The 13,511-nt window shown below is 39.7% G+C and overlaps 1 long non-coding RNA gene across 2 annotated transcripts; it reads right to left on the bottom strand.

Annotated features, from left to right (window-relative positions):
- Window positions 1–4,502: 4,502 nt before the first annotated feature.
- LOC122801980 lies at window positions 4,503–12,813 on the bottom strand. 2 transcript variants are annotated; one of them, XR_006364834.1, is made up of 4 exons: window positions 12,329–12,813; window positions 9,672–9,835; window positions 7,011–7,174; window positions 4,503–4,524 (listed from the first exon to the last, which is right to left on the bottom strand). It is a non-coding gene; the product is annotated as an uncharacterized LOC122801980 (long non-coding RNA). The 2 variants fall into 2 exon arrangements; XR_006364833.1 differs by lacking the exon at window positions 4,503–4,524 and having other exon boundaries at window positions 6,959–7,174.
- Between the last annotated feature and the right edge of the window lie 698 nt (window positions 12,814–13,511).

The following is a 13,511-nucleotide window of genomic DNA, read 5'->3' as shown; positions in this document are numbered from 1 at the left end:
TATTCACGTCTCAAATTTCAGAAAGCTTCAGGTAGGGCCAGTGAGGAGACAAGAGTAAAAGAAAAATAATAAGGTGTGTTGAGCCATACTTTTAATCGGGATTGGTGCAGGGACATAGCCATTGAGAAGTAAGGTGTCCTTTGATATGTCTTTTGAAGAGAGAGGTGGACTGAAGAGTCACTATTTCTTGAGGGATTAGATTCCAGTGTTTACCTATGGAATTAGAAAATAGTGCATCTCCAGCTTTGTTATTTGATTTAGTAATGGATACTAGAAACTTGTTGGCAGAACTCAGTGTGTTTAGATTCTTATATGGAGAGATAAGTTTAGCCAGACTTGGAGTATTTTCAGGGAAGTGAAGGGCTTTATGAGTTATAAGTAGTTGTTGGTAAAGTAATTGGTTATTTAGTTCTAGCCAATTTAGTTGTTTCAGGTTATAACAGTGGTGGGTTCTAAAGGGAGTTGCATTAATGAATCTTGCTATACTGTTATAACATGTGGAGAGTTTATTGATGTTCTTTTTAGAGAGTGTGGTATAAATGGTCGAAGCATAAAAGAGAGTAGAGAGCAGGTGAGTCTGTGCAATGGTTTTTCTGGCTGCTGGGGTAAGGAAAGGTTTAATTCTATAGAGTGTCCCAATTTTTTATTCACAGCTTTGATGGTACTATTTATTTGTTCATCAAAATTGAGATGGTTATCAATGGTTACCCCTAATAGTCGAAAGTGGTATTATCAGGGTTAATGCAGGTTGAATTATTGGAGGTGATAGTAAAGAGAGGTGTAGGATATTTATTAGTAGGAGTAAAGAGAAGGAGCTTTGTTTTTTTGGGATTAAGGAGGAGGCAATGCTGCAAAAACCACTTTTCAACATTATGAAAGGTTGTCTGGGTGATGGACTGGAGAGAGGGAGTATTTGTGGCGGAGCAGATCAATGTCGAGTCATCTGCATATTGGATGCAGGTAGCTTGAGGTAAATTCAAGTATAGGTCATTAATAAATACTGAGAAAAGAAGGGGTCCAAGGATAGATCCTTGTGGAACCCCTACATTTACTGGAAGTAAAGATGAGAGGTTATTTTCCCATAGAACTGCTTGTTGTCTATTTTCCAGATAGCTTTTAAACCATTGTAGAGTCTGAGAGCTTAAAGAGAGGTTGTTAAGTTTGTCAAGGAGTATATTATGGTTAACCATATCAAAAGCTTTTGATAGATCTATAAATAGAGCTGATGAGAGAAGGTTACTGTTTCGATTTTTATTTATAGAGTCAGTAAAAGACAGAAGGGCAGTGGTAGTACTGTGATGGGGTCTAAAACCATGTTGACAGTCAGCTAGAAGGTTGTTTTGAAGAAGGTAATTCAGAAATTGTTTATGTATACACCTTTCCATTATTTTAGCTAATGGGGACAGTAAGGCAATAGGACGATAGTTGGATAATTCGAAGAAGGGCCTCCTTTATGAAGGGAATTATGTGAGATATCTTCCAGACTGAGGGATTTTCTTTTCAGAGATGGTCCTATTTATTAGAATAGATATTGGGTGAGAGATAGCTTTAGCAGCAATTTGTAAGTATTCAGAAGGGAGCTGGTCAGCTGATGGCGTGCATGGTTTTAGTTTTGAGAGAAGCTTATATATGATAGTAGAAGACACAGGTTGGATTTGAAAGTGATTAGTAGAGGCTGGAGAGATATCAGGTGAGGATGGAGTAGGTGTTGGTAGAGAGTTTGCTAGTGTTAGAATGGCTTCTGTAAAGTAGTTATTAAAGGCATTTGGGATTAGTGTAGAGGTATTAGGGTTAAATCCTGAGGGGTAGGAGTAGTAGAATGACCTGGTTTAAGAAGGTTATTTATACCTGACCAAAATTTTGAGGGTATTTTGTGTAGTTTGTTGAAGGTGGAGATAAAATTCCTTTTGTCTCTAAGAGTGTCTTTTGGTAGAATTTCTTAACTGTTTATAGAGGAGATGGTCAGATGGGGACTTGGTAGCTTTCCATTTGGACCAGGTTTTATTTCTAAGGATCATTTTTCTTTAGTTTGCTTAGTGAGCCAAGGGGCAGTTTTGGCTTTTATCCTAATAGAGTGGAATGGAGCATGATAGTCCAGGACTTGCAGAAATTTTGTGTTAAAGAAGGAAACTGCTTCATTGAGTTCGAGGTGTGATAAAGGTGACCAGTCACATGCCTGTAATTCTGTAAGGAAGTTATCAGGGTTGAAAAATTTTTGAGCGGCATCTTTTAAGTTTATGCATATTAGGAATATTCAGTTTTGTCTGATCACATATGTAAGTGTGTGATCACTAATACTGTCAGGAAGTGTACCTGCAGTATAGTAAGTGTGGGCATTATTAATTAGAATCCAGTCCAGAATTGTTTCTTTCTTATTTGGTTTATGTGTTCTAGTTGTAGTTGTTATTAATTGAGAGTAACCATGGAGATTAATATGGTTAGTAGGTTGATGGTCTGCACAGGTTTTCCAATCAATGTTGAAGTCACCAAGTATTATGGTTTCTTGGGGTAGTTGACTGGACAGGGGACTAAGTAGGCTTTCTAGTGTTTGGGTATTGTTGCCAGGGGGAAGGTACATACATATTAGATAGATTGCTTTATTGTTGTTTATCTGTAGTTTGATAGATAAGATTTCTGTTTTAGAGCTTGTTAATGGAACGTCATTAAATTGGGAAACTAGTAGGTTTGATTTATAAATAATGGCTATACCGCCTCCTTTCTTTTTTATACGGTCATTTCTAAGTATGTTATAGCCAGGAGGGGTGATTTCCTGATCTAGAGTGGAGGGTTTTAGCCATGTTTCTGTTACACATAATATATCAAATGAATGCAAGTGAAGGAGTGCATGTAAATGGTGGATTTTGTTATTCAAACTTCTGATGTTAATATGAGCTATTAGAAGGGAATTTTTAGTTCTAGTACCTGATGCAGGAAGAGGAGAAGAGTTAAGGTTTTGGTTATGATTGTTAATGGTAGAAGGACCAGGATTAGGATGAATGTCACCGTGTAAGAGGAGTTGCTGATGGTGCATTGATAGTAGTTTAAGCAGTTTGAGACAAATACTAAGGAATCTTTTGTTAGAGTTAGGGGTAGTGTGAGAAACCCTATGATATTTTGGCAGTAAATAGTTGGAAGAACAGGTAATGTTACTATGTTTAAGGGAGCTAAAGGTAGATGAAGGTAAGGTTTGCTTTATGTGAAGGTTTTGTTCATAGAAAGTTTTGAATTGCAATGAGGTGATATGGTATGATAGAGAGAGAGAGGCTAAAGTAATAATTGCAAGTAGAGCATAGATGAGAAAGGGTTTTAAAGTTAGAGACATTATAGTGAGGAGATGAGGGCCTAGGGTAGGTTGTTTAGAAAGAATAGTTAGGTAGAGATAGCACAGTAATACTGTATGATGAAGGGATACAAGGAGAATGTGTGTATAGAAATTTAGGAAGGTGATTAGTCAGTATAAGATAGGAAATGAGTAGGTATTGGATAGAAAGTAGAAAGAATGTAATATACGTTTGGTTATTAAAGTGCTTTGAGGGAGAAGGATAGAAGAGATAAGGTATAGTAGATTTTAAGAAATAGTGTTGTAGTTAGGTGTCAAAAGGTGGGAGGATATGATATTATAGAGTGGAGGGGGAAGTGTGGTAAAAGATGAGGGGGAGGTCTAGTTTGTTGGAAGGAGATTGGTTGAGAGGATAGGGGGAGTGTTTAGTGAGGTATAAGTTGAGGACCCCTGGGGGTGGGTGGGAATTGGGGGTAGGGAGGGGAGCGGAGCGGGGCACACACAATTAGTGAGAGAGCAGGGGAGAGGAGTGGAAAACAATCAGAAAGAAGCAATCCTAGGAGAGTAGGTCTGGATACAGGGAGATAGTCAGTTTAACTAGTAGTAGGAGGACAAAGAGTAGTTTAAGCTCAAGGGAAACAGTTCCCTGAAAAGTTACAAGGGAGGCAGGAGAGTAGCGAAGATGTTAATGCAGAGCACAGGGACAGAGAGAACTAGCAATAGCAGATTGGTAAAGATCAGAAGAACTAAAAGGAATAAGAGTCAGGCAGGAGAGATACTATAAGCATGAGGTGTGGGAACTATGAATAGAGGCTAGGGATAATAGAGACAGTACTTTAGGTAGGGAAAGGGGTAAATAGAGAGTACTAGAGGCAAAGATGGCTTTAGGTATAGTGCAGTAAATATTTTAATCAACCGAAGAGAGAAGATATAGTGAGGGAATCAAGCAGTCTAGTAATGGGGGGGGGGGAGGTGGCTGCTGAGAAGACTGGCAGAAGTCTAGTTTCTATATCAGGGGAGAAAACCCAGGAAATAACATCAATGTTACTTTTAAAAAGAACAAATATCAATGTAACATACAATATAACTTTGGTGAGGGTTACTCCTGGTTATGAAAGCCAGTTAGCAGAGTGAACCCAGGGGAAACAGCCCAGGCAGGTAGTGGAGGGTGGAAGTTGCAGTTTTATGAGTCCACGCGGAGCACTTTTCTGAAGTTGAGAGCGGAATAATTAACCCTAAACCAGCTAGAAAGGGATAAAGAAAAGAAAAAACAGTTAGGTTACAAATTACAATTAGGTAATTAGGCTAGTCCAAACAAAAGCAGTTACATTACAATACGTTTATGCATGCCAAGGTACAGACCACTAGACAGCTTAAAAACAGCAAAGATAGAAATCCATAGGATACAAAATTAAGCAGCTATGAGCTGATTAAAGTCCCAATATCTCAACAGTAATCAACAACACGCTTATTACTTGAGAGTGGTTGCATTTACACTACACTGTGCAGTACTTCACGGGCGGATACCCTCATTATAAAATTATGAATACATTGGAGAAATGAGTAATATATATAAAAACAGTCTAGCAGGCAAATGAGTAATATTTATAAAAACAGTCTATCAGGCATAGGCAGGGAAATCTCTAGAGTCCTCCAGCCATGGAGTAAAAAGCGCAGGGTTTTATATGCTCAACTAGAGAATCCACAGCACGTGGAATCAGTCTTCCCAACACGATGGTCTAGGAAATAAAACACACTGTATAGCACTCAAGCCCTTCATCAACATAAAAGCCAATATATTAGAAGCGACAGTAGTTATAGCCAAAAAATAAACAGGTGCAAGTTGAAAACTATTTAAGTAAATCCCTAAGTCTTAGCGACCAACGCTATCAACTACCAACAGCTAATACTACCAAGCAAACAATTATAAACATATCACAAAAGTTACTTCAGTCCAAAGCTTTTGCGACCATCATTACCTATTAGCGACAGTTACTGCAAGTGAGCGAACATGTAGATACCCTTAAAACAAGGTACACAAGTCCCCAGGCACTGGCAAGCAACACAATCACATGCGACAGTTACTAGCACTAGAAAACAAGTAAAAGTAGGTGAAATTCAGCTACACAAGCCCCCAAACACTAGCGACCAACACTATTAATAAGCAAAAAATGAGAGCAACCAAGAAATAAGAGTATGCTGATAAAAATTAGCTACCTAAGTTCCCAAGCACTAGCGACCAACATTACCACTATTAATAAGCAAAAATGAGAACACCCAAGAAATAAGAGTATGCTGATAAAAATTAGCTACCTAAGTTCCCAAGCACTAGCGAACAACATTACCATCAATAAATCCTCAGAACCATCAGGAAAACCTGTAAAAGTGGGTGAAATTCAGCTACACAAGCCCCCAAACACTAGCGACTAACACTATTACAAAGCAGAAATGAGAACAACCAAGAAATAACAGTATGCTGATAAAGATTAGCTACCTAAGTTCCCAAGCACTAGCGACCAACATTACCATCAATAAATCCTCAAAACCATCAAGAAGCCTGTAAAAGTAGGTGAAAGTCAGCTACACAAGCCCCAAACACTAGCGACCAACACTATTAATAAGCAAAAATGAGAACAACCAAGAGATAAGAATGTACTGATAAAATTAGCTACCTAAGTTCACAAGCACTAGCGACCAACATTACCATCAATAAATCTTCAAGTACTAGCAGCCAGCACTATCCACAGGCAACATTAGGATCCTATAAAAAATATATCACTATAGTTAAAAGTGAGCTAGCTAAACGAGGCGGATAGCTCTGCACAGCCCTAACCTACTCACCAGCACTTCCAGCAGCAGCCACACACAAGGGGAGAGAAAACAAAATGGCGCCCAGAGGAAGCAGCCCCTTTTACCAGTTCCTGGAACGGAAGTAGTGAGCCAGGGGGCGGGCAGAGGTTCGATAGAGACTAGTGTGCGAGGTTAGCTGCAGAAATAAATGGAGAGGATTTTAGAAAACATCGAAAGTGTCAATGAATATACTCAGAGAAGGAGGGAGATAGGGAGGAAAAGAGGAGGCACAGATAGGAGAGGGTAAGATGCGAGGGAGTTATGAAACATCAGTTCGGAAGGTAGAGATGCATAGCAATGCGTAAGAGACACAATTAGTGAGAGAGCAGGGGAGAGGAGTGGAAAACAATCAGAAAGAAGCAATCCTAGGAGAGTAGGTCTGGATACAGGGAGATAGTCAGTTTAACTAGTAGTAGGAGGACAAAGAGTAGTTTAAGCTCAAGGGAAACAGTTCCCTGAAAAGTTACAAGGGAGGCAGGAGAGTAGCGAAGATGTTAATGCAGAGCACAGGGACAGAGAGAACTAGCAATAGCAGATTGGTAAAGATCAGAAGAACTAAAAGGAATAAGAGTCAGGCAGGAGAGATACTATAAGCATGAGGTGTGGGAACTATGAATAGAGGCTAGGGATAATAGAGACAGTACTTTAGGTAGGGAAAGGGGTAAATAGAGAGTACTAGAGGCAAAGATGGCTTTAGGTATAGTGCAGTAAATATTTTAATCAACCGAAGAGAGAAGATATAGTGAGGGAATCAAGCAGTCTAGTAATGGGGAGGTGGCTGCTGAGAAGACTGGCAGAAGTCTAGTTTCTATATCAGGAGAAAACCCAGGAAATAACATCAATGTTACTTTTAAAAAGAACAAATATCAATGTAACATACAATATAACTTTGGTGAGGGTTACTCCTGGTTATGAAAGCCAGTTAGCAGAGTGAACCCAGGGGAAACAGCCCAGGCAGGTAGTGGAGGGTGGAAGTTGCAGTTTTATGAGTCCACGCTGAGCACTTTTCTGAAGTTGAGAGGGGAATAATTAACCCTAAACCAGCTAGAAAGAGATAGAGAAAAGAAAAAAACAGTTAGGTTACAAATTACAATTAGGTAATTAGGCTAGTCCAAACAAAAGCAGTTACATTACAATACGTTTATGCATGCCAAGGTACAGACCACTAGACAGCTTAAAAACAGCAAAGATAGAAATCCATAGGATACAAAATTAAGCAGCTATGAGCTGATTAAAGTCCCAATATCTCAACAGTAATCAACAACACGCTTATTACTTGAGAGTGGTTGCATTTACACTACACTGTGCAGTACTTCACGGGCGGATACCCTCATTATAAATTTATGAATACATTGGAGAAATGAGTAATATATATAAAAACAGTCTAGCAGGCAAATGAGTAATATTTATAAAAACAGTCTATCAGGCATAGGCAGGGAAATCTCTAGAGTCCTCCAGCCATGGAGTAAAAAGCGCGGGGTTTTATATGCTCAACTAGAGAATCCACAGCACGTGGAATCAGTCTTCCCAACACGATGGTCTAGGAAATAAAACACACTGTATAGCACTCAAGCCCTTCATCAGCATAAAAGCCAATATATTAGAAGCGACAGTAGTTATAGCCAAAAAATAAACAGGTGCAAGTTGAAAACTATTTAAGTAAATCCCTAAGTCTTAGCGACCAACGCTATCAACTACCAACAGCTAATACTACCAAGCAAACAATTATAAACATATCACAAAAGTTACTTCAGTCCAAAGCTTTTGCGACCATCATTACCTATTAGCGACAGTTACTGCAAGTGAGCGAACATGTAGATACCCTTAAAACAAGGTACACAAGTCCCCAGGCACTGGCAAGCAACACAATCACATGCGACAGTTACTAGCACTAGAAAACAAGTAAAAGTAGGTGAAATTCAGCTACACAAGCCCCCAAACACTAGCGACCAACACTATTAATAAGCAAAAAATGAGAGCAACCAAGAAATAAGAGTATGCTGATAAAAATTAGCTACCTAAGTTCCCAAGCACTAGCGACCAACATTACCACTATTAATAAGCAAAAATGAGAACACCCAAGAAATAAGAGTATGCTGATAAAAATTAGCTACCTAAGTTCCCAAGCACTAGCGAACAACATTACCATCAATAAATCCTCAGAACCATCAGGAAAACCTGTAAAAGTGGGTGAAATTCAGCTACACAAGCCCCCAAACACTAGCGACTAACACTATTACAAAGCAGAAATGAGAACAACCAAGAAATAACAGTATGCTGATACAAATTAGCTACCTAAGTTCCCAAGCACTAGCGACCAACATTACCATCAATAAATCCTCAAAACCATCAAGAAGCCTGTAAAAGTAGGTGAAAGTCAGCTACACAAGCCCCAAACACTAGCGACCAACACTATTAATAAGCAAAAATGAGAACAACCAAGAGATAAGAATGTACTGATAAAATTAGCTACCTAAGTTCACAAGCACTAGCGACCAACATTACCATCAATAAATCTTCAAGTACTAGCAGCCAGCACTATCCACAGGCAACATTAGGATCCTATAAAAAATATATTACTATAGTTAAAAGTGAGCTAGCTAAACGAGGCGGATAGCTCTGCACAGCCCTAACCTACTCACCAGCACTTCCAGCAGCAGCCACACACAAGGGGAGAGAAAAACAAAATGGCGCCCAGAGGAAGCAGCCCCTTTTACCAGTTCCTGGAACGGAAGTAGTGAGCCAGGGGGCGGGCAGAGGTTCGATAGAGACTAGTGTGCGAGGTTAGCTGCAGAAATAAATGGAGAGGATTTTAGAAAACATCGAAAGTGTCAATGAATATACTCAGAGAAGGAGGGAGATAGGGAGGAAAAGAGGAGGCACAGATAGGAGAGGGTAAGATGCGAGGGAGTTATGAAACATCAGTTCGGAAGGTAGAGATGCATAGCAATGCGTAAGAGACACAATTAGTGAGAGAGCAGGGGAGAGGAGTGGAAAACAATCAGAAAGAAGCAATCCTAGGAGAGTAGGTCTGGATACAGGGAGATAGTCAGTTTAACTAGTAGTAGGAGGACAAAGAGTAGTTTAAGCTCAAGGGAAACAGTTCCCTGAAAAGTTACAAGGGAGGCAGGAGAGTAGCGAAGATGTTAATGCAGAGCACAGGGACAGAGAGAACTAGCAATAGCAGATTGGTAAAGATCAGAAGAACTAAAAGGAATAAGAGTCAGGCAGGAGAGATACTATAAGCATGAGGTGTGGGAACTATGAATAGAGGCTAGGGATAATAGAGACAGTACTTTAGGTAGGGAAAGGGGTAAATAGAGAGTACTAGAGGCAAAGATGGCTTTAGGTATAGTGCAGTAAATATTTTAATCAACCGAAGAGAGAAGATATAGTGAGGGAATCAAGCAGTCTAGTAATGGGGGGGGGGGAGGTGGCTGCTGAGAAGACTGGCAGAAGTCTAGTTTCTATATCAGGGGAGAAAACCCAGGAAATAACATCAATGTTACTTTTAAAAAGAACAAATATCAATGTAACATACAATATAACTTTGGTGAGGGTTACTCCTGGTTATGAAAGCCAGTTAGCAGAGTGAACCCAGGGGAAACAGCCCAGGCAGGTAGTGGAGGGTGGAAGTTGCAGTTTTATGAGTCCACGCGGAGCACTTTTCTGAAGTTGAGAGGGGAATAATTAACCCTAAACCAGCTAGAAAGAGATAGAGAAAAGAAAAAAAACAGTTAGGTTACAAATTACAATTAGGTAATTAGGCTAGTCCAAACAAAAGCAGTTACATTACAATACGTTTATGCATGCCAAGGTACAGACCACTAGACAGCTTAAAAACAGCAAAGATAGAAATCCATAGGATACAAAATTAAGCAGCTATGAGCTGATTAAAGTCCCAATATCTCAACAGTAATCAACAACACGCTTATTACTTGAGAGTGGTTGCATTTACACTACACTGTGCAGTACTTCACGGGCGGATACCCTCATTATAAATTTATGAATACATTGGAGAAATGAGTAATATATATAAAAACAGTCTAGCAGGCAAATGAGTAATATTTATAAAACAGTCTATCAGGCATAGGCAGGAAATCTCTAGAGTCCTCCAGCCATGGAGTAAAAAGCGCTGGGTTTTATATGCTCAACTAGAGAATCCACAGCACGTGGAATCAGTCTTCCCAACACGATGGTCTAGGAAATAAAACACACTGTATAGCACTCAAGCCCTTCATCAGCATAAAAGCCAATATATTAGAAGCGACAGTAGTTATAGCCAAAAAATAAACAGGTGCAAGTTGAAAACTATTTAAGTAAATCCCTAAGTCTTAGCGACCAACGCTATCAACTACCAACAGCTAATACTACCAAGCAAACAATTATAAACATATCACAAAAGTTACTTCAGTCCAAAGCTTTTGCGACCATCATTACCTATTAGCGACAGTTACTGCAAGTGAGCGAACATGTAGATACCCTTAAAACAAGGTACACAAGTCCCCAGGCACTGGCAAGCAACACAATCACATGCGACAGTTACTAGCACTAGAAAACAAGTAAAAGTAGGTGAAATTCAGCTAGACAAGCCCCCAAACACTAGCGACCAACACTATTAATAAGCAAAAAATGAGAGCAACCAAGAAATAAGAGTATGCTGATAAAAATTAGCTACCTAAGTTCCCAAGCACTAGCGACCAACATTACCACTATTAATAAGCAAAAATGAGAACACCCAAGAAATAAGAGTATGCTGATAAAAATTAGCTACCTAAGTTCCCAAGCACTAGCGAACAACATTACCATCAATAAATCCTCAGAACCATCAGGAAAACCTGTAAAAGTGGGTGAAATTCAGCTACACAAGCCCCCAAACACTAGCGACTAACACTATTACAAAGCAGAAATGAGAACAACCAAGAAATAACAGTATGCTGATAAAATTAGCTACCTAAGTTCCCAAGCACTAGCGACCAACATTACCATCAATAAATCCTCAAAACCATCAAGAAGCCTGTAAAAGTAGGTGAAAGTCAGCTACACAAGCCCCAAACACTAGCGACCAACACTATTAATAAGCAAAAATGAGAACAACCAAGAGATAAGAATGTACTGATAAAATTAGCTACCTAAGTTCACAAGCACTAGCGACCAACATTACCATCAATAAATCTTCAAGTACTAGCAGCCAGCACTATCCACAGGCAACATTAGGATCCTATAAAAAATATATCACTATAGTTAAAAGTGAGCTAGCTAAACGAGGCGGATAGCTCTGCACAGCCCTAACCTACTCACCAGCACTTCCAGCAGCAGCCACACACAAGGGGAGAGAAAACAAAATGGCGCCCAGAGGAAGCAGCCCCTTTTACCAGTTCCTGGAACGGAAGTAGTGAGCCAGGGGGCGGGCAGAGGTTCGATAGAGACTAGTGTGCGAGGTTAGCTGCAGAAATAAATGGAGAGGATTTTAGAAAACATCGAAAGTGTCAATGAATATACTCAGAGAAGGAGGGAGATAGGGAGGAAAAGAGGAGGCACAGATAGGAGAGGGTAAGATGCGAGGGAGTTATGAAACATCAGTTCGAAGGTAGAGATGCATAGCAATGCGTAAGAGACACAATTAGTGAGAGAGCAGGGGAGAGGAGTGGAAAACAATCAGAAAGAAGCAATCCTAGGAGAGTAGGTCTGGATACAGGGAGATAGTCAGTTTAACTAGTAGTAGGAGGACAAAGAGTAGTTTAAGCTCAAGGGAAACAGTTCCCTGAAAAGTTACAAGGGAGGCAGGAGAGTAGCGAAGATGTTAATGCAGAGCACAGGGACAGAGAGAACTAGCAATAGCAGATTGGTAAAGATCAGAAGAACTAAAAGGAATAAGAGTCAGGCAGGAGAGATACTATAAGCATGAGGTGTGGGAACTATGAATAGAGGCTAGGGATAATAGAGACAGTACTTTAGGTAGGGAAAGGGGTAAATAGAGAGTACTAGAGGCAAAGATGGCTTTAGGTATAGTGCAGTAAATATTTTAATCAACCGAAGAGAGAAGATATAGTGAGGGAATCAAGCAGTCTAGTAATGGGGGGGGGGGAGGTGGCTGCTGAGAAGACTGGCAGAAGTCTAGTTTCTATATCAGGGGAGAAAACCCAGGAAATAACATCAATGTTACTTTTAAAAAGAACAAATATCAATGTAACATACAATATAACTTTGGTGAGGGTTACTCCTGGTTATGAAAGCCAGTTAGCAGAGTGAACCCAGGGGAAACAGCCCAGGCAGGTAGTGGAGGGTGGAAGTTGCAGTTTTATGAGTCCACGCGGAGCACTTTTCTGAAGTTGAGAGGGGAATAATTAACCCTAAACCAGAATATAACTTTGGTGAGGGTTACTCCTGGTTATGAAAGCCAGTTAGCAGAGTGAACCCAGGGGAAACAGCCCAGGCAGGTAGTGGAGGGTGGAAGTTGCAGTTTTATGAGTCCACGCGGAGCACTTTTCTGAAGTTGAGAGGGGAATAATTAACCCTAAACCAGAATATAACTTTGGTGAGGGTTACTCCTGGTTATGAAAGCCAGTTAGCAGAGTGAACCCAGGGGAAACAGCCCAGGCAGGTAGTGGAGGGTGGAAGTTGCAGTTTTATGAGTCCACGCGGAGCACTTTTCTGAAGTTGAGAGGGGAATAATTAACCCTAAACCAGTTACTGTAACTGAGCAACAGCAATAACGCTGTTCTGTACTGTGGATTGCTTAAAAGGTTGCCTGCCTGTTTCTTCAAAACACTATCGTCGCAGAAAGATAGAAAAAAAGTTCAATATAGTTTTGCATCAGTCAGGTTGCACAAACCATTAGAAACAAAAATGTTTGAAATTGTATTTTGTAAACCAATTCACCAAAAATATCTGTATTGCTGTATTCTGTATTACAAAATGGGCGAATTGTACGACTTCAGCGGGGTGGTACAAAGTACTGTCTGGTAAAAGTAAAGATAAGATAATGTACATGTTCCCAAATATGTCTTCCAATCAATTGCTCAGTAGATATTTTATTTTATTTAACGATTTGATGTATTTATTTATATTCTCTTATATAGTCTCTGGTATGCAACTTTCAGCATTTATTTTGCTCATGTATGAAATGCATTCATGCATACATCTTTTTTACAAACTGGACCTAATAGAAAATTGAATGCAGCATTTGAGATATTATTGACTGGCTATCTAACAGTTAGTATCAGTTTGAGATGATCAAAGAAATACTTGATCACAAATCGTCATAAAAATATGTGGTTTTCATAACAAAGGATAATAAAGCCCTGACTGTGACCGAGGTGACTAGGGTTCGAATAGCATCCCTGGTTCAAGAGGTTCTGGAGCGGAGTAAAAGATAAAT

The sequence above is a fragment of the Protopterus annectens genome, chromosome 5.part0 (genome assembly GCF_019279795.1).
Source record: "Protopterus annectens isolate FY-2018-M chromosome 5.part0, PAN1.0, whole genome shotgun sequence".
Classification (NCBI taxonomy): domain Eukaryota; kingdom Metazoa; phylum Chordata; order Ceratodontiformes; family Protopteridae; genus Protopterus; species Protopterus annectens.
The sequence above is the reverse complement of the archived record's forward strand: the minus strand, read 5'-3'. Positions and strand labels throughout refer to the sequence as shown.